The sequence below is a fragment of the Myxocyprinus asiaticus genome, chromosome 23, assembly GCF_019703515.2.
Source record: "Myxocyprinus asiaticus isolate MX2 ecotype Aquarium Trade chromosome 23, UBuf_Myxa_2, whole genome shotgun sequence".
NCBI lineage: Eukaryota > Metazoa > Chordata > Actinopteri > Cypriniformes > Catostomidae > Myxocyprinus > Myxocyprinus asiaticus.
This window is the reverse complement of record NC_059366.1, coordinates 25,928,571-25,941,911: the sequence shown is the minus strand read 5'-3', so window position 1 is coordinate 25,941,911 and position 13,341 is coordinate 25,928,571. Positions and strand designations below refer to the sequence as shown.

At 37.6% G+C, this 13,341-nt stretch overlaps 1 pseudogene; it reads left to right on the top strand.

The window, feature by feature from the left end:
* LOC127413779 (heparan-alpha-glucosaminide N-acetyltransferase-like) overlaps nucleotides 1–10,430 on the top strand; it is a 37,034-nt pseudogene extending 26,604 nt beyond the window's left edge.
* Nucleotides 10,431–13,341: the final 2,911 nt, after the last annotated feature.

The following is a 13,341-nucleotide window of genomic DNA, read 5'->3' as shown; positions in this document are numbered from 1 at the left end:
GGATCTGTTTCTCACCCACACCTATTATATCACTTCTGAAAATATAGATTTAACCACTGGAGTCATATGGATTACTTTATGTTTACTTTATGTGATTTTTGGAGCTACAAAGGTCTGATCACCATTCACTTGCATTGTATGGACCTACAGAGCTGATGTATTCTTCTAAAAATCTTCATTTGTGTTCTGCAGAAGAAAGAAAGTCATACACATCTGGAATGGCATGAGGGTGAGTAAAAGATGGGAGAATTTTCATTTTTTGTGAACTATCCTTTCAACTATAATTGTCAGGGACCTATTTTTATGTGCCATTGTAATTCTAGAGTTTGAACATGCACTTTGATAGCACCTGCTGGTGGAATCCCCAAACAGCAAATGCACGGACTAAGTTCAGACTTTGTGCTGAGAATAGACATGGTTCTCAGATGTCTTCAGCGCAAAGACTTCATTCTCACAAAAATAGCCAATTAGGCTTTGCACCACTTCATTTACATGGACTTCCCATATATTTTTGCAAAAACACCCACTGTTTGCGTGCATATGCCAAAAGATGGCGTGAACACTCCCATCCATGCCCAATTGTGCATTACCCTGGCATGAAAATTTCACTTAGATTTAGTGCTCTCACAAAAATTGGGTAAGATATAGCTCACATTATAGGGTGTAAAGTTGCTTCCAACGTGGGTACGAAAATAGAGCCCGTAGTCTACAAGGCAGGTTGCCAAAGCACAGATCAAAGTCCCAACATGACTTGCTATCCAAACAATTTATTTCATAAACTATAGGTCATTGACTTTTTTCATTCATTGATTAGTTTCATCTTTAGTTCAACACACAACAAAAAACGTATAAACTAATATTGGGCTGGATTTGCCGACAACTCTTAGACAGACAGCTGTTTTCTGTCAGTGGTTCTTGTTGTTATGGACAGATGTGTGCGTCCCTGACAAAGGCCTGAAATGTTTCTCACCCTTTGATGGTGACAGTTCTCCAGTGACCGGTGAGAACTTGCTGTGCAAACTCAGTCACATTGCTGAAATCCCTGTGGGCGGAGGCAAAAAACAGTTAGCGCCAGGCCAGTCAATCAACATGTCTTAGAGAACATGGCAGGTGTCGGCCTCTCCGTCTGTGTTCGTGCGCTCCAGCGTCCTCGGCTGAGGCGCATTCATCATCACCAAATTAATCAATGAGCGTGGCCAGCCTCACAGCCGCGCATGGCTGCGGGGGAGCATTGAAACTTGAGCCCTTTTTCAGGGACACAACCACTACTCGCATCCTCTTTCTTTGCCCAATCAACATGATATTAGTATAAGGTATGAAAACCATTGTTGCCCACCAGTCTATTTGATGTTAATTACTATAGTTTACCTAGAGGATCATGACCTAATGAGAACGCTTTATGCATTATTGTTTTGACTGTGTAATAAATATCTTGCTATTAAAATGAAATGATTAAGCAAAGCATTTACGCTAGTATAACCCAACAAATAATAATAATAAAAAAAATTGTGAATAGCAGTATCCTGACACGATTCATCATTTGGGCCCTCATCTTGGTACGTGCACACATTTATACATGAAATGGATGCTCTGCTCTATTTAGCAGATTTCAACAGCAAGAAATACACAATAGAGCACAGCCTTGTCTGTACAAGTGTTATATTGTTTGTAGTTGTAGACAGTTTATGAAATAGGTGGACAACATATGATATGTGTAAATATATAGGCATTGCATGAATTCCAAGGCAGAGACTGGTATCGGACCCCTCTTGGGACTGAACAAGATGACTTGTTCGGCTCATGGATGTCTAGTGGTTTTTGAACTTAGAGTTTTACAGTTATTATTGCATATTGGATTCCACTGGTTCTCTGGGTCAACATGGCGCAAATGTTAGAACCTTTAGCAATTATTTATTATGTTTTTATGTCATATGGAGGAGAAATTTAAAGGAATAGTTCATCCAAAAAATGAAAATTCTGTCATTATTTACTCATCCTCATGTTGTTACAAACATGTATAACTTTCTTTCTTCTGTGAAACATAAAAGAAGATGTTAGGTAGAAAGTTATACAGGTCTGGAATGATATGAGGGTGAGTAAATGACATTTTTAATTTGGGGTGGACTATCCCTTTAATTTTGTTTTGAAAATTAGCTGGCAGATTACTTGGGTGCTTGGGTGACACTGAGATCTGCATACTTAAAACAAAGAAATGATTAGATTTTAGATTGAGATGATGATAGTGAAAGGCTGGCTGCTTGGTGGGGTAAGTGCTCCATTTGGGTGGTCCTGCAGACAAAGAGAGCAGAAGCTGGGCAGAGTGGGAGGGTCTTGAGGATGTTTAAACCCCTTTCTCAGGGGACATGGCCATGTGCTATTAGAAATATTTTCCAGTTCTTTTAGAGCTACTGGGACAAAGAATGTAGCAGAGTTTTCACTTAATGTTGTTTTAGCCTTACAGAAAAGCTGTTTATTTGCAACATGTGGGGTGTTTTAACCCAGTTTTTATGCACATGCCAAGTTAGAGGGATAGTTTACCAAAAATAAAAATTTTATAATTTTTTCACCCTCATATTGTTCCAAACCTGTATGACATACTCAGCCTCCATTCACCATTCATTTTCATTGTATGAAAAAAAAAAAAAAAATGATACAATGAAAGTGAATGGTGACTGAGGATGAAATTCTACCTAACATCTTCTTTTTTGTTCCACAGAAGAAAGAAAGTCATATTGGTTTAGAACATGGGTGAGTAAATTATGACAGAATTTTCTTTTTTGGGTGAACTATCCCTTTAAACAAGCTCTGTGAATGACACGTTTTGTCTTAATGTATAAAATTGTTTAGCCGAGGTAATAAAAGGAAGAATGTGTTTGCACAATGCAGAATATATTGATCAGAGAAACTACAGGAAAAGGAAGCTGCACATTGGGGGATTCTTTTCCATGAAAGACCTTGCTGTTGTGGTTTGTTTTGGAGTTCTGGTGGCAGAGTTGCAGGAATGCCCTCTCTAGAGACAACAGGTGCTGAAGGAAGGGTTTTGTCTGGCTAACTCAGGACATGAAGCTCTGGATGACTGGAGCAAATAACCTGCATTTCTCAGCATTGGCTTTGCTTGTTTTCTGTCATTTTTGCACGGTTTGTTATATTAATAAATGCCTTCAACGAGTAAGAATGTTGTGTTTTTAGCAAAGCTTGCGTCTCATATGTTTTTATAAATCAAGGACTAAAGATTTGAAGATAGGCTGTTTGGATGTGTGCACATTTCTCAGAATGTTCTGAAAAATGCGCTTTTCAAACTGACATCTGTTTTATGAGTCCAATTCATTACATTATGAAAATACCCTCAGCACCTCTGGAAAGCTGACAATGTCCTGTAAGTTTTCTTACTCAAAGTATCTCTCTCTTTTGCCAAGACATATAGACTAGCACTTTTTTATTGTTTTCTGGGGAATTTATTTTCAAAGGACACATTTTTCCAATGTGTTTTTCATTTTTACTTAAGGTGATGTAATTTTTTCTGTATTAAAATACTTTCTCCTGTATGTCCTATATGCTTAAAAGAATACTCCATTTTCAAGGTTAGCTCAATTGGCAGCATTTATGGCATAATGTTGATTACTGCAAACATTTATTTCGACTTTCCCTCCTTTTCTTAAAAAAATAAATAAATAAATCGAGGTTACAGTGAGGTACTTTCAATGGAAGTGAATGGGGCCAATTATTGGAGGTTTTATAGATAGAAATGTTAAGTTAATAAGCTATAAAAACACATTAATCCTTCTGTTCAAAATTGTGTATTATTTGAGCTGTAAAATTGTTTAAATGGCCATTTTTATGGTCATTTTAAGGTTTTAAGGTGAGGGAGAAACAGTTCAGGCTAAAGAATTAAATAATGATGTCAGACACATGACTCCTTTGTGAAATCCGAAGATGTGCTTTTACATATATTGTTGTTTTAAACATTTATGTAATGTATAGCCTAAACACAAAACCCTTCCTTCTTCTCACAGTGAAATAGGCTGGAAGCGTGTGCTTGTTGTGAACTCAGACCCAGAGAATGCAGATGCCTGATCCTAGTATTTTAAATTCCATTATTCCCAAGTCGTATGACAAATCAGGCCGTTATAGCTGTATGTTGAATCATATTGGCTGGTTATATGGGGCCACACAGCTCAGAGTGTTGAAATAAATGAGCGGAGATCTATTTCATTTTGCCTAGAGGTGCTGCATGATAAAATAAACTAGCCAACAGCAAAAAATTATGCCACTACTGTTCATACACAATACCTTAGCGTCTATATTAAGAAACAAAAAGAGGGAGCTTTGTGTATAATATGGCAAATGCATAATGTTTACATTTATTATCTTTATCTATTAGCATAATAAAAAAATACATATTCAGATGATTGTGATAATTGATCATATTTTGAAGATGTCAATGAACATAAAAGCAAGCTTGTTGTGCTGTGATTTGAAAGCAACTTTAGGGAGAGTAACTTTGAAAACAACCGTCCCTTAAAATGTTTTATACCTCTCCTCTTAACTTTTCCAAACGTTTCAGTACCAGTCTGACGTCAATGAAAATTATGGATCAAGTAGAGCAAATAACTCAGGATTAAGGCAACCAACAAGACTGTTACAGGCCTCATAACTCATGATAAACCATGTGCATCCTATATCACAGGCAAACAATCAAATATTATTGACATCTCTGGAGAGCTGAGGTTTGAAAATGTTTCAAGCAGCACATCTTGAGCAGACTCTTGTGTGGTTAATGTGCTCTTGACACATGTTACATCCTGGTTAAGCAAAAATGACCTCTAACCACATCAACAAAGTCATATAACACTGTCTCTGTAGGGGGGAGGGGTTGTCTCATCACAATTAGCATGAAACCTTTGTCAGATTGTGGGATTATTTGAAGCTGTGTCCCAGTAAACAAGAGCCCTGAGTTAATTAAAGTTCAACGATCACTACTCCGCAGTTTGAGATTGAAATTGAGCGATTGTCCCACATAGCAATGATTGTCCCACATCCTGCCTGCATAGCCTGGAGACTCAATCTAGAGCCAGCCAGGCTATTTCCACACCATTGATTCTGTCATCTATACAAATGATGGATATCCTCCTAACAAGCAGGTTTGGATGCTGAACTGTCCTCACAAAAGCAAAATATTCTTTTAAATGAATGTGCTGCCTGTTTTAACAATAATAAACTTAAATCTGTTTGAGAGATAATACTTTTAAGGTTGTATTTATTAACATTGGTTAACGCAATAGTTAGCATGAACTAATGAATTAAAAATTACATTTCAAATTAACATGAACTAACAATATTCATGATTGAGTTCATGATAGAGAATGCGTTAACTGAACAAATAGGACCTTATGGTAAAGTGTTACCGGTTGGTGTGTGATAAAACTGAGCAAAAAAAGCAGAATAAAAAATATGACCCAATATTAAACATAAGACTGAGAATGTTTTTCTGGTAGGCACGAGGAGATGGTCTGTTTTGTGTTAGTTTGAGGGGCTCAACTCCCGGGAATGTCAGCAAATCTGCTTAATTCTTTACAGTGGTTCAGCATCTTTGATGTCTGATAGTGCTTGCTTTACAGGTCCGCATTGATTTGAAATCTGTTTTATTTTGACCCTCAGGGAATCTCCGCAGCCATCCTTTCTAAGTGCACAAGAGACGAAGGATTTATACCTGTCAATAAAAACCTTTGGTAAGTGCTTCCTGACCCTCTAAATCCAGCCACATCTCCATCCACAAAAGAAGAGATGAGACTCCAGCAGGCACAAATAAGAAGGCTGCTAAAACACGCGCTTACTTACCTCTAACGACAGAACGGCCTGTAAATTATCACCGCCACTGGCAGAGGAGTGAGACGCAACGGGTGATACACGTCCACTGTGCAACTAGATCACTCTTCTTTACAGCCAGGAGAGAGTGAGCAGTTTTATTTTCCTAATCATATATCTTGCCAAACTGTTCTTGTCTTATCTCATCAACCTGTTGTGAAATGGAGTAGGATGAGGTCAGCCCATCATCTTCAGACCGGCGCACATTAAATTATTTGTCACCTAACGCCTCAGAGTAATTATTGCCATTCAGCAGTGAGAAAGAACTGTTTTTTTTTTCAGGAGCCAGATTTTTTTTATTTTTTACATTGGACAAGTGGCGACCCAACATACAACCAAAACTGTATATCAGATTAAGGTAAACAAAACAAATATCCTTAAAAGCACACCTTGAAATGAATTAAAATTGACAATATTAATTCATTCATTCATTAATATTCAATTAATATCTAAATGAATTAAAATAAACTATAATTATCATCTATTGCATAGGCCAAATTACAAACATTATTAACATGACATTTGTAGACTGAATAGGGCAATTGTGTAAATGCCTAAACAATAGCAGTGTGATTTATGGCGTTTGAGTGTTTTTTTAAATGTCAATTGAATTTTGTTTTGGAATTTGATTTCATGCTTTTGGCAGCCAATTACTCACAGCACAAAACACATTGTGGGTGCCACAAACCTTGTTTATTCTCATTGCAAGTGAACCCACATTTAATGTAATCTGGGTTGTATTTTCTTTTATAGCAAAGCTTTGTTCATGGTTTACGAAGATGTGCACATGTTAAGCAAACTGTCCATGTTGGCATCTACCACATTTGGCTAAATTATATGAAGTGACAGATGAATTTGCGCTAAAATACAGTTATATGAGTTTGATTGGACATTGTTGACATCAACAACAAAAGATCTGGGAAGTGTTTTCTCTTCCCTTTTAAAAGTTGATAATCCTGTTTGTCTTTACTATGCTCAATTATAGAGTTGAATTTTATTATTTTTATTTAGCTGTTTGTTCCTGCTGTCGCAACTCATGATCAGAACAGACCTGCAACATGCCAGTTGAGAACCACTTGTATATTCAAAAAATCAGAATCAGAATGAGAATCGGCTTTATTTGTGAGGTATGCTTACACATACAAGGAAATTGTCTTGGTGACAGGAGCTTCCAGTGTACAACAATACAATACAGCAACAAGACAGAGATAATAATAATAAAAAAATAAAAAAATAAATAAAAATAGAATAAAAATAAATATTAAATAGAAAATAAAGTATATATAGAATACACAATAAGACATATATATATATATATATATATATATATATATATATATATATATATATATATATATACACACACACACACACACACACACACACACACACATATACAAATATATGTAGTGCAAATACAAATCTGTTATATACAGTGCAAGGGAATGTAATGGCAGAAGAGGTAGGATGTGTTGGATAAATATAAAAAGACTAAACTGTGTATTGCACATTAATTATTGCTCAATGGGGCAGTTTCAACTGTTCATGAGATGGATAGCCTGAGGGAAAAAACTGTTTCTGTGCCTGACAGTTCTGGTGCTCAGAGCTCTGAAGCGTCGGCCAGAAGGCAACAGTTCAAAAAGGTAGTGGGCAGGGTGAGTGGGGTCCAGAGTGATTATTTCAGCCTTTTTCCTCACTCTGGAAGTGTACAGTTCTTGAAGGGAGGGCAGGGGGCAACCAATAGTCCTCTCAGCAGTCCAAACTGTCCTTAGATTTCATAGCTGCACCAAACCAGACAGTTACTGAAGTGCATAGGACAGACTCAATGACTGCTGAGTAGAACTGTATCAGCAGCACCTGTGGCAGGTTGAACTTCCTCAACTGGCGAAGGAAGTACAACCTCTGCTGGGCCTTTTTCACAATGGAGTCAATGTGGGTCTCCCACTTCAGGTCTTGTGAGATGGTAGTGCCCAGGAACCTGAATGACCCCACTGCTGCCACAGTGCTGTTTAGAATGGTGAGGGGGAGGTCAGTGTTGGGGTGTTCCTGCTAAAGTCCACAATCACCTCCACCATTTTGAGCGTGTTCAGCTCCAGGTTGTTTTGACTACACCAGTGAGCCAGCCGTTTAACCTCCCTTCTGTATACAGACTCATCATCTTGGATGAGGCCGATGACAGTAGTGTTGTCTGCAAACTTCAGGAGCTTGACAGAGGGGTCCTTGGCAGTGCTGTCGTTTGTGTACAGGGAGAAGAGTAGCGGGGAGAGCACACATCCCTGGGGGGTACCTGTACTGATTGTACAGGTGCTGGAAGTGTATTTCCCCTGTCTCACTAGCTGCTGCCTGTCCATCAGAAAGCTGGTAATCCACTGACAGATAGACGTGGGAACTGAGAGTTGGTGTAATTTAGTCCGGAGAATAGCTGAGATGATGGTGTTGAAAGCCGAACTGAAGTACACAAATGTCCCTGGTCTGTCCAGATGTTGTAGGATATGATGCAATCCCATGTTGAGTGCATCCTCCACAGACCTGTTTGCTCGATAAGCAAATTGAAGGGGATCTAGAAAGGGTCCAGTGATGTCCTTCAGGTGGGCCAACACCAGTCTTTCAAATGATTTCATGACCACAGACGTCAGAGCGATGGGTCTGTAGTCATTAAGTCCTGTGATTTTGGGTTTCTTTGGGAGAACTGGAGAGCTCCACACCGAGGCTGCCAACCGCGGCGCCACCTTGGGGGTTACTTTTCAACATAAATGTTCAACAACCAGTCATACCAATGCAATTATAAGAACATTAAATACATTTATTTATTTTGAATTTATTTAATTTGAAGTTTTGTAGATGAGATCATACATGTTATTTGCATTACATTTGACCTCATCTTACCTTAGGTGTATATGCTGAAGCATTTAAGTGTCCTTGAGACCGTACTTTACCTGTTTTGAATTTTATAGGCAGTTCATCTTATGCAGCTTATTGAACCCCAGAGTATGTCTGTCTTCATCCCTAAAAGTAATTAATTCCCAGCCAAGAGTCTTTTTTTGGCTCTGCTTCAGCTGACATAAACGATGCCTGTCCGTGCACTCTGGGATGCAGCCATTTTACATTAGATAAAATTCCATCGGGCATTCTGGCACTTAGGAACAGAGGGGTACATGACTTATTGACATGTTTCTACTGAGCAGGTGCCAGGGATTCACTTTGGACGTTCTAAGCACAGAAACTAATCAGTGTCTCTATCCATTATTTAGTTCTCTGTCCTGCTTCATGTTGTTTGCAATGTTACAAGAAGTGTTTGACACAAAGTTTGCAATGCATCTCTAATGCAGTGGTTCTCAATCCTGGTCCTGGAGTTTTACATTTATCCTTTATCTGACACACCCAGTTCAGGTTTTGGATTCTCTGATAAAGAGCTGATGATCTGAATCCAAGACCAGGACCAAGATTGAGAACCTCTGTTCTAAGGGGCCTTGCTGGGGCTGTTATCGTGGAACTGAGTGCTAATTTCTGCTGATTACTACAAGAAGAGCTCTATCTTCAAATTCATTGTGAACAGGTATGTTTTGATTAGTGGCAGAGACTATTTAGCCCAAAGCAGACGACTGCTAGTAAAATGAATGGGAGAAATTGTAACGCCAAAGGATGTAGAATAGAAAGTCTCTACTTACAGGTAAAAGAGCCAATCATCTTTTAGATACAGACATCACCTGTCAGTCTACTCAAGAATGTGCAACATGCACATTAGTAAAACCAGCTAATTTTTGCATGATCTGAGTTTAAGAAGCATGATTTAAGAAATCTTTGTTGTCAGATTTTACTGCTGATATTAAATATGTTCTTTGATCGTAATCTTGACCAACTGCTTTTCGGTCTTTCCCCATTCAAGTAGATAGGAGCTGTACTTTTATGCCACTTGTTTACATTGCAAATAGCAGCCCAGCCTGCCCAGGAGCATTCCAAACATGGCCGCCAAGTGAACTGACTTGCCTTGAAAGGATTTTGTTAGTGATTAATATCCTACCTGCACACAGAACTAAAACCTTTAATCCCAAAATTGAAGGGCTATGCCTGCTGTTTATTTCTTTGTATGTTTTCAATTTCTGTCTTATCAGTTTTTCTAGATCCTCTCTCTTTAGAAATTAATTTTCTGTCTGTCTTTCTTGACAGGTCCCTGTCATTCGTGATTTGCATGGGTTGCGCGTCATTCGTCTTTCTGGGTGTGATATACTTTGTCGTGGACATTAAGGAATTGTGGGGTGGCCAACCTTTCCTTTATTCTGGTTAGTGAATGCAAGAGACACTTTTTAAAAGCATATCGATTCAGGCAATTCGGTTTTACCGTGGGGGGAAAAATGTTCACTGTGCATTTGTTTAGAGGAATGAATTCCATTTTTGTCTATGTGGGCCACTCTCTGCTGGGCTTTTACTTCCTCTTCAGCTGGGAAATGCGTGTCTAGGACAGTCACTGGGAGAAGCTGTTCATGAACCTATGGGGTACTGCACTTTGGGTCTTCATTGCTTACCTGCTCTATCGCAATAAATGTTTTCTCAAAATCTTAAGCTAAAACGCACATAAGTACGTCAAGTACTGTTGTTACAGACTACCCCACTACTGGGTGGGCTGTTACAGTAGGTGAGATAGGTTTTAACACTAATAGAAAACATGGACATCAGTTTAAATTTTGTGCATGAATTTACCATAATCAAATTTACTTGTTCAAAATTATTTTTATGCCACCCCCATTTCACTCCTCCCAACAATCTCTGGTCTCCCCTAATCCATTCAGAATTCAGCATGTTACTTAAGTTAGGTTTTCTGAAATACTGATCATTAAAGATCACTGATTTTTTACTTTTTGAGTGATTTCATGAGTGATATCTTAGTCATGTGTGTAAAACTGGATTTGGTGTATTCCTGTGTTCAATTAGTTAAAATGCATATGAGCTGAGACCAGGGGGTCAGATTTACTGTCTTCCATGGACACCTGCAATGTTTTATTTGATGTCAGTTGTGATAGGACCTGAATGTAGTGATTAAAACAAATTCGCTGAAGTGGTACTTAACGCATTAGAACAAGCAATTCCACCACTTGAGGGGTAGCTATTATATATCGGTTGCCATGGCCACCCCCCCTTGGTGCTGTGAAACAGAGAGTGGGTACCATCTGCTCTTCAGCTGACAGCCCTTTAATAGGGGTCAAGCTGGATGGCACACTGAGGAGTGTTTCTGGGTCCAGCACTTTCATGCTCACACTAATGCAAAATAAAAGAAATTACACTACCAGCTCATATGTATGCACATATGGAAATTACCATGTAACATAAAAAAGAATGTTTTCTGAATGTTTTCATTACACTGCCAACTCACGTGTATGCACATATGGAAATTACCATGTAACATAAAAAAGAATGTTTTCTGTCAAGTCGCATTCATGAGACGGAATAATGTCAGTATGACTTTACAGCAATGGTTCTACAATAATGGGTCACATGACTATTTTGATAGGGTCACGGACAGCAAGGAACAGACAATACTCAATACAAATAATAAAAAGCAAATATCAATATAAACATGCTTAAGTAGGATAGCAAAATATCTCATCTTAAAGGGATAGTTAGCCAAAAAATGAAAATTCTCTCATCATTTACTCACCCACATGCCATCCCAGATGTGTATAAATTATGATTTTTAGAAGATTATTTCATCTCAGTATGTCCATACAATGCAAGTGAATGGGTGGCAAAAAAATAAATAAATAAATAAATAAAAAAAAAAAGTATGCTCCAAAAAGGACATAAAGGCATCATAAAAGTAATCTATACAACTCCAGTGTTTTAATATATATCTTCAGAATTGATATTATAGGTGTGGGTGAGAAACATTTAAGTCAAACATTAAATAATATTTAAGTCCTTTTATGCTTGTAATTCTTCTTCATGCCCAGTGGGGTCTGATATGCATGAAGAATGTGAATCACCAAAAAATACAAGAAGAAGAATGTGATCTGTTTCTCACCCACACCTATCATATCGCTTCTGAAGACATGGATTTAACCACTGGAGATGTATGAATAGCTTTTATGAAGACTTATGTGATTTTTGGAGTTTTAAAATTTTGGCACCCTTTCACTTGTATTGTATGGACCAAAAGAGCTGAGAAATTCTTCTAAAAATCTTCACTTGAGTTCAGCGATTAAAGAAAGTCATACACATCTGGGATGGGATAAGGGTGAGCAAATGATGAGAATTTAAATTTTTGGGTGAACTATACCTTTAATAGCACCTCCTACATTTTTGTTTTTGATGTTAAATGCCATGCGTCCAATCAAACTATATGCTATTTTGCCCTAAAAACTGTCTCTTGGTAGAAGCTTGCCAAATTAAGCAGATGCCAACATGGACATGTTTTGTAACAAGCCCTCATTCTTGAAAACCATGAACAAAACTACGCAAAGTACAAGAAACAAGGCTGCATTTAGTATTGGTTCACTTGCAATATGGATAAGCATGGTTTATGTCGACCACGGTGTGTTTTATGCTACATTTATACATTTCAATATTTGATTATAAGTACGTTTTGTTTGCTTTTGTAAGTTAAACAATTTGGTAGTGTTTTGGGTGGCAACTTGATGTCCAAAGTAAAATTTAGGTTTTATAGAAAGTGATGTATTAATTCAGCAATTAGTCATTGCATAGCAAATATAATTTTGTCAACCATGTCTAACAGTTTACCAAATCCTGCTCTGGGACTAACTGGTCAGAAGATGAGAAATTTGTCAAGATGTAACAATTTAATCTCTCTTTCTCAGAAATGGCTCTATGTGGACCTCTCTCACTTATAAACAACTTCTATTTATATGGTTCTGAACTCAAACAAAGAAGCCGAATTATGTTTTGCATTTATTTTTATCCTCTATTGTACTGAAGAAAAAAGTGAACATGTGTAGTCTAAAATGATAGTTTTCATATCCTACTTAATCCAGTGGCCAAGTGCTCCAAAATTCTAAACTTGTTATAAGATATATATAATACTGAAGGGGCTGAGACATTTGAACCTGTTCACTCTACATGGAATTCAATTGAACCTTTTCTCTATGTTAGTTAATGAGAAAGCTTTTTATTTTAAGAGGATCATATTACACCTTTAAAGTGAGCAGGGCCTATGAGTGAAGCAAATTGGTCAACTGATTTTGGGAACGGACTAATAACTAGTGTTGTGCTATTCTAATCTCCCAGTGGGAATATGGACTTCATTTAAGAGCAGACCAGGTTGCTTAAGAGGTATAGCTTCAGCTACTGCAGTAAGCACTTTTTGAATCAATATATTTTTAATCAAGTACTTATCATCATTATCATTTAATGTAAGATATACAGATGCACAGCTATAATTGCAAAATGCCATTGAGAATAGCTATACCACAACTATAGACCTATTATGTAAACAATGCTTTCCTGTTGTCTACTTATGCAATACTA